This window comes from Aegilops tauschii, chromosome 3, assembly GCF_002575655.3.
Source record: "Aegilops tauschii subsp. strangulata cultivar AL8/78 chromosome 3, Aet v6.0, whole genome shotgun sequence".
Classification (NCBI taxonomy): Eukaryota; Viridiplantae; Streptophyta; class Magnoliopsida; order Poales; family Poaceae; genus Aegilops; species Aegilops tauschii.
This window is the reverse complement of record NC_053037.3, coordinates 175,379,082-175,392,172: the sequence shown is the minus strand read 5'-3', so window position 1 is coordinate 175,392,172 and position 13,091 is coordinate 175,379,082.

Sequence of the window (13,091 nt, the reverse complement as noted above, 5' to 3'; positions counted from 1 at the left end):
CCATGATATCACCTTGTACCAAATGGACACTAAAAGTGCTTTTCTAAATGGTGAAATTGAGGAGGAAGTTTATGTTAAGCAACCTCCCGGCTTTGTCAATCCTAAGAAACCTAATCATGTCTACAAACTTCACAAAGCCCTTTATGGTCTTAAACAAGCCCCTAGAGCGTTGTATAAATGCTTGACCAAGTTCCTTATTGAAAAAGGCTTTGAAATTGGTAAAATTGATTCTACTCTTTTCACTAAAAGGGTTAATGGAGAACTATTTGTGTGCCAAATTTATGTTGATGATATTATATTTGGTTCGACTAACCCTCATTTTAGTGAGAAGTTTGGAAAGCTAATGTCCGAGAAGTTTGAGATGTCTATGATGAGTGAACTCAAATTCTTTCTCGGTTTGCAAATCAAGCAAACTAAGGAAGGTACCTTTGTCTCTCAAACAAAGTACACCACGGACTTATTCAAAAAGTTCAATATGCAAGAATGCAAAGGAATGTCTACACCCATGCCTACTAGTGGACATCTTGATTTGACCAAAGACGGTGATCCGGTGGATCAAAACGTTTACCGCTCTATGATTGGTTCATTGTTATATTTATGTACCTCTCGTCCTGATATTATGCTAAGTGTGTGCATGTGTGCACGATATCAAGCGGACCCTAAAGAATGTCATCTTAAGGCTGTGAAAAGGATAGTGAGATACTTAATACATACACCAAATTCTGGCATTTGGTATCCTAAGAGGTCTTCCTTTGATCTTGTTGGCTACTCCGATTCGGACTGTGCCGGAGACAAGGTTGATAGAAAGTCCACTTCGGGTACTTGTCAATTTCTTGGTAGATCTCTTGTGTCTTGCTCCTCGAAGAAACAAAACTCGGTATCCTTATCCACCGCCGAAGCGGAATACATTGCCGCTGGTTCATGTTGTGCTCAATTACTTTGGATGACCCAAACTCTTAAGGATTATGGGATATATGTGAAACATGTTCCATTGCTGTGTGACAATGAAAGTGCTATTAAGATTGCTCACAATCCCGTGCAACATTCTTGAACTAAACATATTGAAGTTCGTCATCATTTCATTCGAGACCATGTTGCCAAAGGGGACATTAATCTTAAGCATGTTCGCACCGATAAGCAATTAGCGGATATATTTACCAAACCGCTTGATGAGAAAGTCTGTTGCCGTTTGAGAGGTGAATTGAACATCATTGATGCTTCAAACTTGGAGTAGGAACTCCATTTGGATATATGCAAGGCATGAGCCTTTGACTAATCCTTGATATTTCTTTCATGATGCTATCTATATGTCTTGGATATTTTTGCACCCTTGCATGCTATCTAACCCTTGTAGGTACTTGGATGAATCTAAATCCATGAGATTGCAACTCACTCACATCTTGAGCAATCTCTACATCACCAAGTCTCTACACAATGGTGGTTGAAGTCAAGGAAGCACAAAACCCCTCAAATATATCCTTTGACTCATTCTATGTCAAATTTTGTGATTGTCATTTTGGATACACAAGTGCTCTTCCTTGCAAAGCTAACCCATGTAGGAAGATGAACTCAAACTCCAAGTGGTGCTCCCAACTCTTGATGAGCTACATCAACCTTGAGTAACCCACACAAGTTCGACTACATGATCAAGATCAACACCACCACCCAAGGTATGCTATTCCATCTTAGAGAAGCTTTACTCCAAGTCATGGGATAAAGCAACTCAACAAGATGTGAATACATCAAGAAGCTTAAACAAAAAATGGTAACCCCATTTTGAGCTTGAACGATGAGTATGACCAAAGATCAAGTGATCTCACTTGACTCCTAAGTCAATATACTCTAACATAGGTGACTTTGTCACCGTCCAATTCTAGATGAAGTTCTCTTGTGTTTCCTCTTGCATTTATCTCATGCATTTGTGTTTCCTCTTTCAAAAAAAACTTCATCTAGATCTTTTCTTCTCTTTTCTGTTCTGCATTTTCTGCATCCAATTCATTGCAAATCTTTCAGCAAATTCCTTGCAAATCCTTGTGAGATCTTAAAGTGCCTAGTGAGCTGAGGTGACAAGTGTTTTACTGTGATGAACTCGGTCACACCGGTCTGTTTTCTTCGGCCCAACCGAATTCTCTCGGTGACACCGAAGCACACAACTCGGTGCTACCAATTTCACTACAGGAAAGACAACTTGCCACTTATTTCTGCAATCTTTTGCTCCAGCTCCACTCAATGACTCTTGTTCTGTACCAGCATCACAGTCGCTTTGCTTTATGACTCAAGGACCAAACCCTTTTGCAATAAAACAAAAATCCCGAAGATCCCTTCTTGGAGATTGATGTCAAAGGGGGAGAGAGGGATCACATCAAAGCTCTATGCTTAATCATTTCTATAGGGGGAGAGGATACTCAGGGGGAGTGTGTGTAAGAAACCTCAGACCTCAGATGCTTGGTGTTCAAGAGGAGAGAAATTACATGTCTTTAAGAGGGGAAAGACATGTTCATATTTGATCATATTTGATTGCTTGCATTAATTATGTTTTTTTTGCTCTGATTTTCTGCTCCCTATCTTCTCCCAATATCCCATGCAAGATTCAGGGGGAGAAAGACATCTAAGGGAAGGAAATCTCTGATTTTATTGCATATCTTTACCTTTGGGGACATGTCTATACCCAATGGGGTACTCAGTACTCACTCTATACATGTCATCCCTGTCTTGGTTCTCTTGTGGTTTCTTCTGTTTGCTCTGGCTAGTAGGTGTATCTGTGTTGTCTAACCTTGTTTACTCAGGTTCATTCCTTCCTAAGCCAACTCAAGACCACAAGGTAAGTATATGCATCACAGTCATGTGTATGAGGGTTTCTTGCTGATGTACATACCGTTTGCAAGAAGGACTCATGGGCATGAAGGTACATCTCCTATATTCACATCATTTGCTCTGATGCATATAGCCAAGATACATGTAACACATGGCTTACTCTGTCATGCTTATGCATTCACATGCTCCTATGTTTCATATTTACATGATTGCATACATGGAGGGGGAACCTACGCATGTTACATGTCTTTCCAAAGCTTTGCTTATTGCTCTCTATATCTTAATCTAGAGCTTTGATGTATGTTGTCATCAATTACCAAAAAGGGGGAGATTGAAAGCACAAGTGCTCCCTGGGTGATTTTGGTAATTAATGTCAACATATCTCTTGTTGGACTAATGCTTCTACCTAGTATGTTTCAGATAAGTTCAACAATGGAGTGGCATGGACAAGAGGATGTGGAACCCCTTCAATATGCTAAGGACAAAGGATTGGCTCAAGCTCAAAGCTCAGGACTCTACATTTTCTATTTTAGTGATCCAAGATCACATTGAGTTCATAGGAAAGCCAATACTATTAAGAAGGGATGAGGTGTTGCTTAATGGCTTGCTTGCTCAAAGTGCTTAGTGATATGCTCCAAAGCCCTCAACCTTTTTCCATTTCCAAATATGTCCCAAACCAAAAGTCCAACTCGGCCCCACCGTTCTTTCTATCCGGAGCCATCGAGTTCATTTGTCATAAGCCACTGCCAGAAACCCTAATCAGTTCAGTCTCACCGATAGGATCTCGGTCTCACCGAGATGGTCTTGCAAACTCTCTCTTTCCCTTTCGTAACGTTTCGGTCCAACCGAGATGAGCGAATCGGTCCCACCGAGTTTGCCTGGCCAACTCTCTGTTTGACTATTACCAAAATCGGTCTCACCGAGTTTGTGTAATCAGTCTCACCGAGTTTTGGATTTACCCTAACCCTAGCACATCGGTCCCACCGAGTTGATCCAGTCGGTCCCACCGGGAATCCTAACGTTCACATTTTGAACTAAATCGGTTCGACCGAGTTTCATGATTCAGTCCCACCGAGTTTGGTGATTTGTGTGTAACGGTTAGATTTTGTGTGGAGGATATATATACCCCTCCACCCACTCTTCATTCATGGAGAGAGCCATCAGAACATGCATACACTTCCAACACATATTTTCTGAGAGAGAACCACCTACACTTGTGTTGAGGTCAAGATATTCCATTCCAACCACATGAATCTTGATCTCTAGCCTTCCCCAAGTTGCTTTCCACTCAAATCTTCTTTCCACCAAATCCAAATCCTGTAAGAGAGAGTTGAGTGTTGGGGAGACTATCATTTGAAGCACAAGAGCAAGGAGTTCATCATCAACACACCATTTGTTACTTCTTGGAGAGTGGTGTCTCCTAGATTGGCTAGGTGTCACTTGGGAGCCTCCGTCAAGATTGTGGAGTTGAACCAAGGCGTTTGTAAGGGCATGGAGATCGCCTACTTCGTGAAGATCTACCGAGTGAGGCAAGTCCTTCGTGGGCGACGGCCATGGTGGGATAGACAGGGTTGCTTCTTCGTGGACCCTTCATGGGTGGAGCCCTCCGTGGACTCGTGCAACCGTTACCCTTCGTGGGTTGAAGTCTTCATCACCGTGGATGTACGATAGCACCACCTATCGGAACCACGAATAAAAAATCTTCATGTCTCCAAATTGCATTTGCACACTCCAATCCCTTCTCTTTACATTCTTGCAACTTGCATCCCTTACTTTCCGCTGCTCATATACTCTTTGTATGCTTGCATGCTTGCTTGATATGTATTGTGAATGTTTAAACTTGTGCTAATACTCCACTTCAACTCAAGAGATTAAAAACTGCAACTTTTCTTGATTAGTGTCTATTCACCCCCCTCTAGACACCTCTTCTCGATCCTTTCAGCTATGCATGATACTTATGATGAAACTACTTCTATGCTTGATACTACTGTGCCACTTGGTGAATTTCTTGATGAACAACTTGCTAGGGCTAGAGAGAATGAAATTATTGAAACTGATAATATTGATGAAAGTGATGATGAAGATTCTCCCCCTAGATATGAATTGCCTGTTGTGCCTCAGGGTTACGTTATGGATGAAGAAACTGCTAGAGACTTTCTTGCTTGCAATGATAGAAGTGATCTTAAGAAATTATTAGCCAAGCTGAAACAAAAATCTCTAAATGCTAGAATGAAATATGATCTTGCTTATGCTACTTCACCTATTTTTGTTACTGATAAGGATTATGAATTCTCTGTTGATCCTGATATAATTACTTTGGTTGAATCTGATCCTTTCTATGGCTATGAATCTGAAACTGTTGTGGCACATCTTACTAAATTAAATGATATAGCCACCCTGTTCACTAATGATGAGAAAACTCGCTACTATTATATCCTTAAAATATTTTCGTTCTCATTAAAGGGTGATGCTAAGATATGGTTTAATTCTCTTGATCCTGGTTGTGTGCGTAGTCCCCAGGATATGATTTATTACTTCTCTGCTAAATATTTCCCTGCTCATAAGAAACAAGCTGCTTTAAGGGAAATATATAATTTTGTGCAAATTGAAGAAGAGAGTCTCCCACAAGCTTGGGGGAGGCTTCTCCAATTCCTTGATGCTTTGCCTGATCATCCTCTCAAGAAAAATGAAATACTTGATATCTTTTATAATGGACTAACCGATGCTTCCAGAGACCACCTGGATAGTTGTGCTGGTTGTGTTTTCAGGGAAAGAACTATTGATCAAGCTGAAATTCTATTGAATAATATGTTGACCGATAAAAATAATTGGACACTTCCTGAACCAACTCCTAAGCCAACTCCGAAGAAAAGGGGTGTTCTATTTCTCAGTCCTGAAGATATGCAAGAGGCAAAGAAATCTATGAAAGAAAAAGGTATAAAAGCTAACGATGTTAAGAATTTACCTCCTATTGAAGAAATACATGGTCTTAATTTACCGCATGTTGAAGAAACACATGGTCTTGATAACCCGACACAAGTAGTAAAGGTAAATTCTCTCTATAGATATGACAAAGCCGAAATCCCGCCTACTAAGTTTGCTAGCCAATGCTTAGATGAGTTTGATAATTTTATGGTTAAGCAAGAAGATTTCAATGCTTATTTTGTTAGGCAATTAAAACACAATGCTGATACGCTTGAACACTTGAGTGATTATATGTCTAGAGTTAAAGGTGAACTTAAACTCATTAGTAAACATGCTTATATGGTTACCACTCAAGTAGAACAAGTACTTAAAGCTCAGAATGATTTGCTCAATGAATTGAATAGTAAGAATATTGACTTTGCTGTTAGAGTTGCAACTAGAGGGGGTAAAGTGACTCAGGAACCTTTGTATCCTGAGGTCCACCCTAAGAGAATTGAGCAGGATTCTCAGAGAAATAATTTAGATGCACCTAGTCCTTCTAAAAAGAAGAAAAAGAAGAATGATAGGACTTTGCATGCTTCTAGTGAACCTGTTGTTGACACACCTGAGAATCCCAATGATATTTCTATTTCTGATGCGGAAACACAATCTGGTAATGAACATGAACCTAGTGATAATGTTAATGAAGATGTTCATGTTGATGCTCAACCTAGCAATGATAATGATGAAGAAATTGAACCTGCTGTTGATCTTGATAACCCACAATCAAAGAATCAACGTTATGATAAGAAAGACTTTGTTGTTAGGAAGCACGGTAAGGAAAGGGAACCATGGGTTCAGAAACCCATGCCTTTTCCTCCCAAACCATCCAGGAAAAAGGATGATGAGGATTTTGAGCGCTTTCCTGAAATGATTAGACCTATCTTTTTGCGTATGTGTTTGACTGATATGCTCAAAATGAATCCTTATGCTAAGTACATGAAAGAAATTGTTACAAATAAAAGAAAGATACCGGAGCCTGAAATTTCCACCATGCTTGCTAATTATACTTTTAAGGGTGGAATACCAAAGAAGTTAGGAGATCCAGGAGTACCCACTATACCATGTTCCATTAAAAGAAACTATGTTAAAACTGCTTTATGTGATCTTGGAGCCGGTGTTAGTGTTATGCCTCTCTCTTTATATCGTAGACTTGATTTGAATAAGTTGACACCTACTGAAATATCTTTGCAAATGGCTGATAAATCAACTGCTATACCTATCGGTATTTGTGAGGATGTGCCTGTTGTGGTTGCAAACGTTACTATTTTAGCGGACTTTGTTATTCTTGATATTCCCGAGGACGATAGTATGTCTATTATTCTTGGAAGACCCTTTTTGAATACTACAGGGGCTGTTATTGATTGCAACAAAGGCAATGTCACTTTTCATGTTAATGGCGATGAGCATACGGTACACTTTCCGAGGAAACAACCTCAAGTTCATAGTACAAACTCTATTGGAAAAATTCCATCGATTATTTTTGGAGGTTTTGAATTTCCTCTACCTACTGTCAAGAAGAAATATGATATTCTTATTATTGGGGACGTGCATATCCCGGTTGAGGTAACCTAGTGCTCTTCGAAAATTCTCTGGTTTCATGTGATTCGAAAAGAGTTTGTTAACAAGACTTGATCAACCTTGTTAGTGGATTCCTTTTGATGAGCATGAGATGGATGAAGTTAGAAAGCACAACCTTCTGTACCCCTCCGTTTACTTTCTGTTATTTAGATTAAATAAATCAAAAATAGTATTTTCTGTCAGTTTTCTAAATTATTCGTGCAATAAAAAAATACCCCGAAAATAAAAGTTCTCCAAATGCCCTAAAATTGAAAGATGACTTTTTCTGGAATATTTGAGAATATCTGGCACTGAGAACACAGCAGGGGGAGCAAGCACCTGGCCACGAGGGTCCAGGGCGCGCCCACACCCCCTGGGCGCGCCCCCTGCCTTGTGGGCCCATGGTGGCTCCCCTCCACTTATCCCAGCCACCACACACTCCTTCCTCCCAAAAAAATCACCAACCAGCTCAAGCACGAGTTCTAGCTCATTTTGCTGCGATTTTCGATCTCCTAGCTCAAAGCTCCATTCACAAAACTGCTTTGGGGGATTGTTCCTTGGTATGTGACTCCTCCAATGGTCCAATTAGTTTGTGTTCTAGTGCTTTATTCATTGCAAATTTTTGCTGCCTAGGTGACCCTGTTCTTGAGCTTGCATGTCAAATTTATATGGTCCCAAGTAGTTCTAATGCATGATATAGTCTCTAGGCACTTGTGGGAGTAGTTGCTATCAATCTTGTTGAGTTTAGTTCACTTTTATTTTGAGTTACTAAAAATTTCAGAAATTTTCAGAAAATGATGAAGAGATTTTTGAGGGGCTCTTCGAGCCGAAGCTCGAAGGATAATCAAAGTGGAGAAGACAAGAGGCCCAAATATAAATCTCCCTCGCACCGCGGAGGTTCGGCCGTGTGAATGGCCTTGTGATGATTTTTTGAGAGCAGCCGGGATTTATGATGATTTTTATGAATTGGCTGAGAATGCAGGCCTCACCGACTTCCTCCACGATCAACGTGAACAGTATCTCTTACTCACCAATATCTTTGTGCAAAATTTTCATTTCCATTCTAGGAGGTCTCCACCTTCGGTGGATTTCTATTTATATGATGAGTATAAGGAGATGATCCTTCGTGAATTTTGTGAGGTTTGCAAGTTGCCTTTTCCGGGCAGCGTAGAGGAACCACATCGTGACGATGTGGAGGGGTTTATTGATACAATTGCTGTAGGGGAAACTAGGAGAGTTTCTGATGCAAGAATCACTAGCATACATTTTTCCTGTTTTACGTTACTTTGCATTATTTGCTAGTAGATGCTTAATTGGTCGCGGAAATTGTGGCAACCTAAGTGCCCCTGATATTGTTATTTTGTGCCATGCCTTGTTTCGTGATGACTCATTCAGTATGGGCGCTATTGTTGCAAAGCGGTTAAATCTTAACCGTACTAAGGGCCCTATCTTGGGAGGCATCTTCGCCTCGCGCCTAGCTGCATACTTTAATATACCTATTAGGCATTATGAGAAAGAAGAAAAGTTGTTGCCTACTGTTTTTCTAGATTACAAGAGTATGGTTGCACATGATTTCATTGTTAAGAACAGGAAAAAGGAGCTTAACTATAGACTGTTATTTGATAAAAATCACCCTAAGACTATTACCTTGCCTGCTCCTTCCTTGTTTGATTTATCTGCAGGCAAGTACCTTGTTCCGTTGGAGGCCATTCACGCCTACCGGAACCCCACATCAGCTATAGAGCCAGATCCGGAACCACAATTTGTTCCCCCACGCCAGTCTGTTTACCAGTGGGATCCGGAGGAGGTTGCCAACCAGTGGCAACCCGAGGCTTCATCTCAATACGACCCCAGCTACAACTTCGGATATCCGCCAGGCCGACCGTGGCAATAGACCAACTTAGGCCAAAAGTCTAAGCTTGGGGGAGTACGTATTTCTCACTGACATTACATTCATGTTCGCACACTCATTGCTAGAAGTCGGTGCTCATACTTTTTCACTGTAATATCCATGCTAGTTTATTTTCCTTTTTATGCTTTCTTCTTGTGTGTTTGAAAAAACTTAAGAAAAAACAAAAACAAAATTAGTGTAGCTTTTAGCTAGTTTACTTTCCATGCTGTAGTAGTAGTAATTAAAAGAAAACCCAAAAAGATTTCTCGTTCTTCTTTTGCTTGTTGGGAGCTTTCTCGTGTAAATAGTTTTATTTCCTTTCTTTTTCTTTGGGGGTCAAGAGGAGAAGACCATAATGAAAATGTTGAAGTGGCTCTTATATACATTATTGTTGATTTAACCAAGAGCCCATATTGCCTTGTCTTCTCCTGTTTATTGAATGTCTGCAGATTCCAGCTTAGTCTAATGCACGGGCACTATTATTTTACACATCGTTCGGTCGTGCAAGTGAAAGGCAATAATGACGATATATGATGGACTGATTGAGATGAGAGAAGCTGGTATGAACTCGACCTCTCTTGTTTTTGTAAATATGATTAGTTGATCGTTCCTGATTCAGCCTATTATGAATAAACATGTGCAATGACAATTAGAGATTATAGTTGCTTATGCCATGCTTAATTAGCTAGGAGTTTATAATGGTTTATCTTGCGTGCCAACATGCTATTAAAATGGTTGTGATGTGGTATAGTGGGGTGGTATCCTCCTTTGAATGATTCAAGTGACTCGACTTGGCACATGTTCACACATGTAGTTGAAACAGAATCAACATAGCCTCCACGATATTTATGTTCATGGTGGATTATATCCTACTCATGCTTGCACTCAATGTTCATTAATTTTAATGCATTTTCATGACTGTTGTCGCTCTCTAGCTGGTCGCTTCCCAGTCTTTTTCTAGCCTTCACTTGTACTAAGCGGGAATACTGCTTGTGCATCCAATCCCTTAAACCCCAAAGTTATTCCATATGAGTCCACCATACCTTCCTATATGGGGTATCTACCTGCCATTCCAAGTAAATTTGTATGTGCCAAACTCTAAACCTTCAAATGAAATTATGTTTTGTATGCTCGAATAGCTCATGTATCAACTAGGGTTGTCTGTATCTTCCATGCTAGGTGGGTTATTCTCAAGAGGAGTGGACTCCGCTCCTCACTCACGAGAAAATGGCTGGTCACCGGGATGCCCAGTCCCATGCTTTATGCAAATCAAATCAAAATAATTGCAAACAAAACTCCCCCGGGACTCTTGTTAGTTGGAGGCACTCGTTGTTTCGAGCAAGCCATGGATTGATGCTTGTTGGTGGAGGGGGAGTATAAACTTTATCATTCTATTTGGGAACCGCCTATAATGTGTGTAGCATGGAGATATCGCCATCTCTTGGTTGTTATGTTGACAATGAAAGTATGCCGCTCAAAATATTATTTATCTCTATTTCAAAATCGAGCTCTGGCACCTCTACAAATCCCTGCTTCCCTCTGCGAAGGGCCTATCTATTTACTTTTATATTGAGTCATCACCCTCTTGTTAAAAAGCACCAGCTGGAGAGTACCGCTGTCATTTGCATCCATTACTATTAATTTATATTGGGTATGACTATGACTGGATCTCTTTTACCATGAATTACAATGTTTAGTCAGTCCTTGATCTTTAAAGGTGCTCTGCATTTATGTTTTGCGGTCTCAGAAAGGGCTAGCGAGATACCATCTTGTTATATCATATCACGATTGTTTTGCGAAAGTGTTGTAATCCGAGATTTATTATTATTGCTCGCTAGTTGATTATGCCATTGACAGGAGTAAACATGAGACCTAAGTGTTATTGTGAATATGGTTAGTCATAATCTTTGCTGAAAACTTGAATGCTGGCTTTACATATTTACAACAACAAGAGAAAACAGAGTTTGTAAAAGGTTTTCTTTATCACTTTCAGTTTATCAACTGAATTGCTTGAGGACAAGCAAAGGTATAAGCTTGGGGGAGTTGATACGTCTCCAACGTATCTACTTCTCCAAACACTTTTGCCCTTGTTTTGGACTCTAACTTGCATGATTTGAATGGAACTAACCCGGACTGACGCTGTTTTCAGCAGAATTGCCATGGTGTTATTTTTGTGCAGAAACAAAAGTTCTCGGAATGACCTAAAACTTCACGGAGATTATTTTTGGAAATAATAAAAAATACTGGCGAAAGAATCAAGGCTAGGGGGCCCACACCCTGTCCACGAGGGTGGGAGGCGCGCCTGCCCCCCCCCCCCCAGGGCGTGCCCCCTGCCTCGTGGGCCCCCTGGAGCTCCACCGACCTCAACTCCAACTCCATATATTCGTGTTTGGGGAGAACAAAATTAGAGAGAAAGATTCATTGCGTTTTACGATATGGAGCCGCCGCTAAGCCCTAAACTCTCTCGGGAGGGCTGATCTAGTGTCTGTTCGGGGCTCCGGAGAGAGGAATCCGTCGCCATCCTCATCATCAACCATCCTCCATCACCAATTTCATGATGCTCACCGCCGTGCGTGAGTAATTCCATCGTAGGCTTGCTGGACGTTGATGGGTTGGATGAGATTTATCATGTAATCGAGTTAGTTTGGTTAGGGTTTGATCCCTAGTATCGACTATGTTCCGAGATTGATGTTGCTATGACTTTGCTATGCTTAATGCTTGTCACTAGGGCCCGAGTGCCATGATTTCAGATCTGAACCTATTATGTTTTCATGAATATATGTGAGTTCTTGATCCTATCTTGCAAGTCTATAGTCACCTACTATGTGTTATGATCCGGCAACCCCGAAGTGACAATAATTGGGACCATTCCCGGTGATGACCGTAGTTTGAGGAGTTCATGTATTCACTATGTGTTAATGCTTTGTTCCGGTACTCTATTAAAAGGAGTCCTTAATAACCCTTAGTTTCTAATAGGACCCCGTTGCCACGGGAGGTTAGGACAAAAGATGTCATGCAAGTTCTTTTCCATAAGCACGTATGACTATATTCAGAATACATGCCTACATTACATTGATGAATTGGAGCTAGTTATGTGTCACCCTATGTTACGACTGTTACATGATGAACCGCATCCTGCATAATTCTCAATCACCGATCCAATGTCTACGAGCTTTTCACATATTGTTCTTCGCTTATTTACTTTTCCGTTGCTACTGTTACAATCACTACAAAACCCAAAAATATTACTTTTGCTACCGTTACCGTTACTTCCATACTACTTTGCTACTAAATACTTTGCTCCAGATACTAAGTTATCCAGGTGTGGTTGAATTGACAACTCAACTGCTAATACTTGAGAATATTCTTTGGCTCCCCTTGTGTCGAATCAATAAATTTGGGTCGAATACTCTACCCTCGAAAACTGTTGCGATCCCCTATACTTGTGGGTTATCAAGAGCGAGCGAGCATGGCCCGCCATGAGGTCGAAAGAGTGGGGGCGGCTTCGATGGACTGTCCTAGATAGACAATCTGCGTGAGAGAGTATAGAGTTTGTCGATCGAGGCCCGAACAGGGAGATATATCATTTGTGTGTGAAAGAAAACGAGGTTAAACGAGACTCAGATAAAGAGAGCGAGATTGAGCGAGTGTGGCCCGTCGTGCGGAAGAAAGAGTGAGACAGTCTTGAGGGAGTGACCTAGATAGACAACGTGCGTGCGTGGGCAGGAGAGGTTGGGGGGCTAGATAGGCAATGCATGTATTTAGCGCGAGAGGGTGAGAGGGAGAGGGAGAGGGAGAGAGAGAGCTCGGCATGGGGTGCAATGGCGCGTGTGTGAGGTAAATACATTTGTAACAGAGTGGA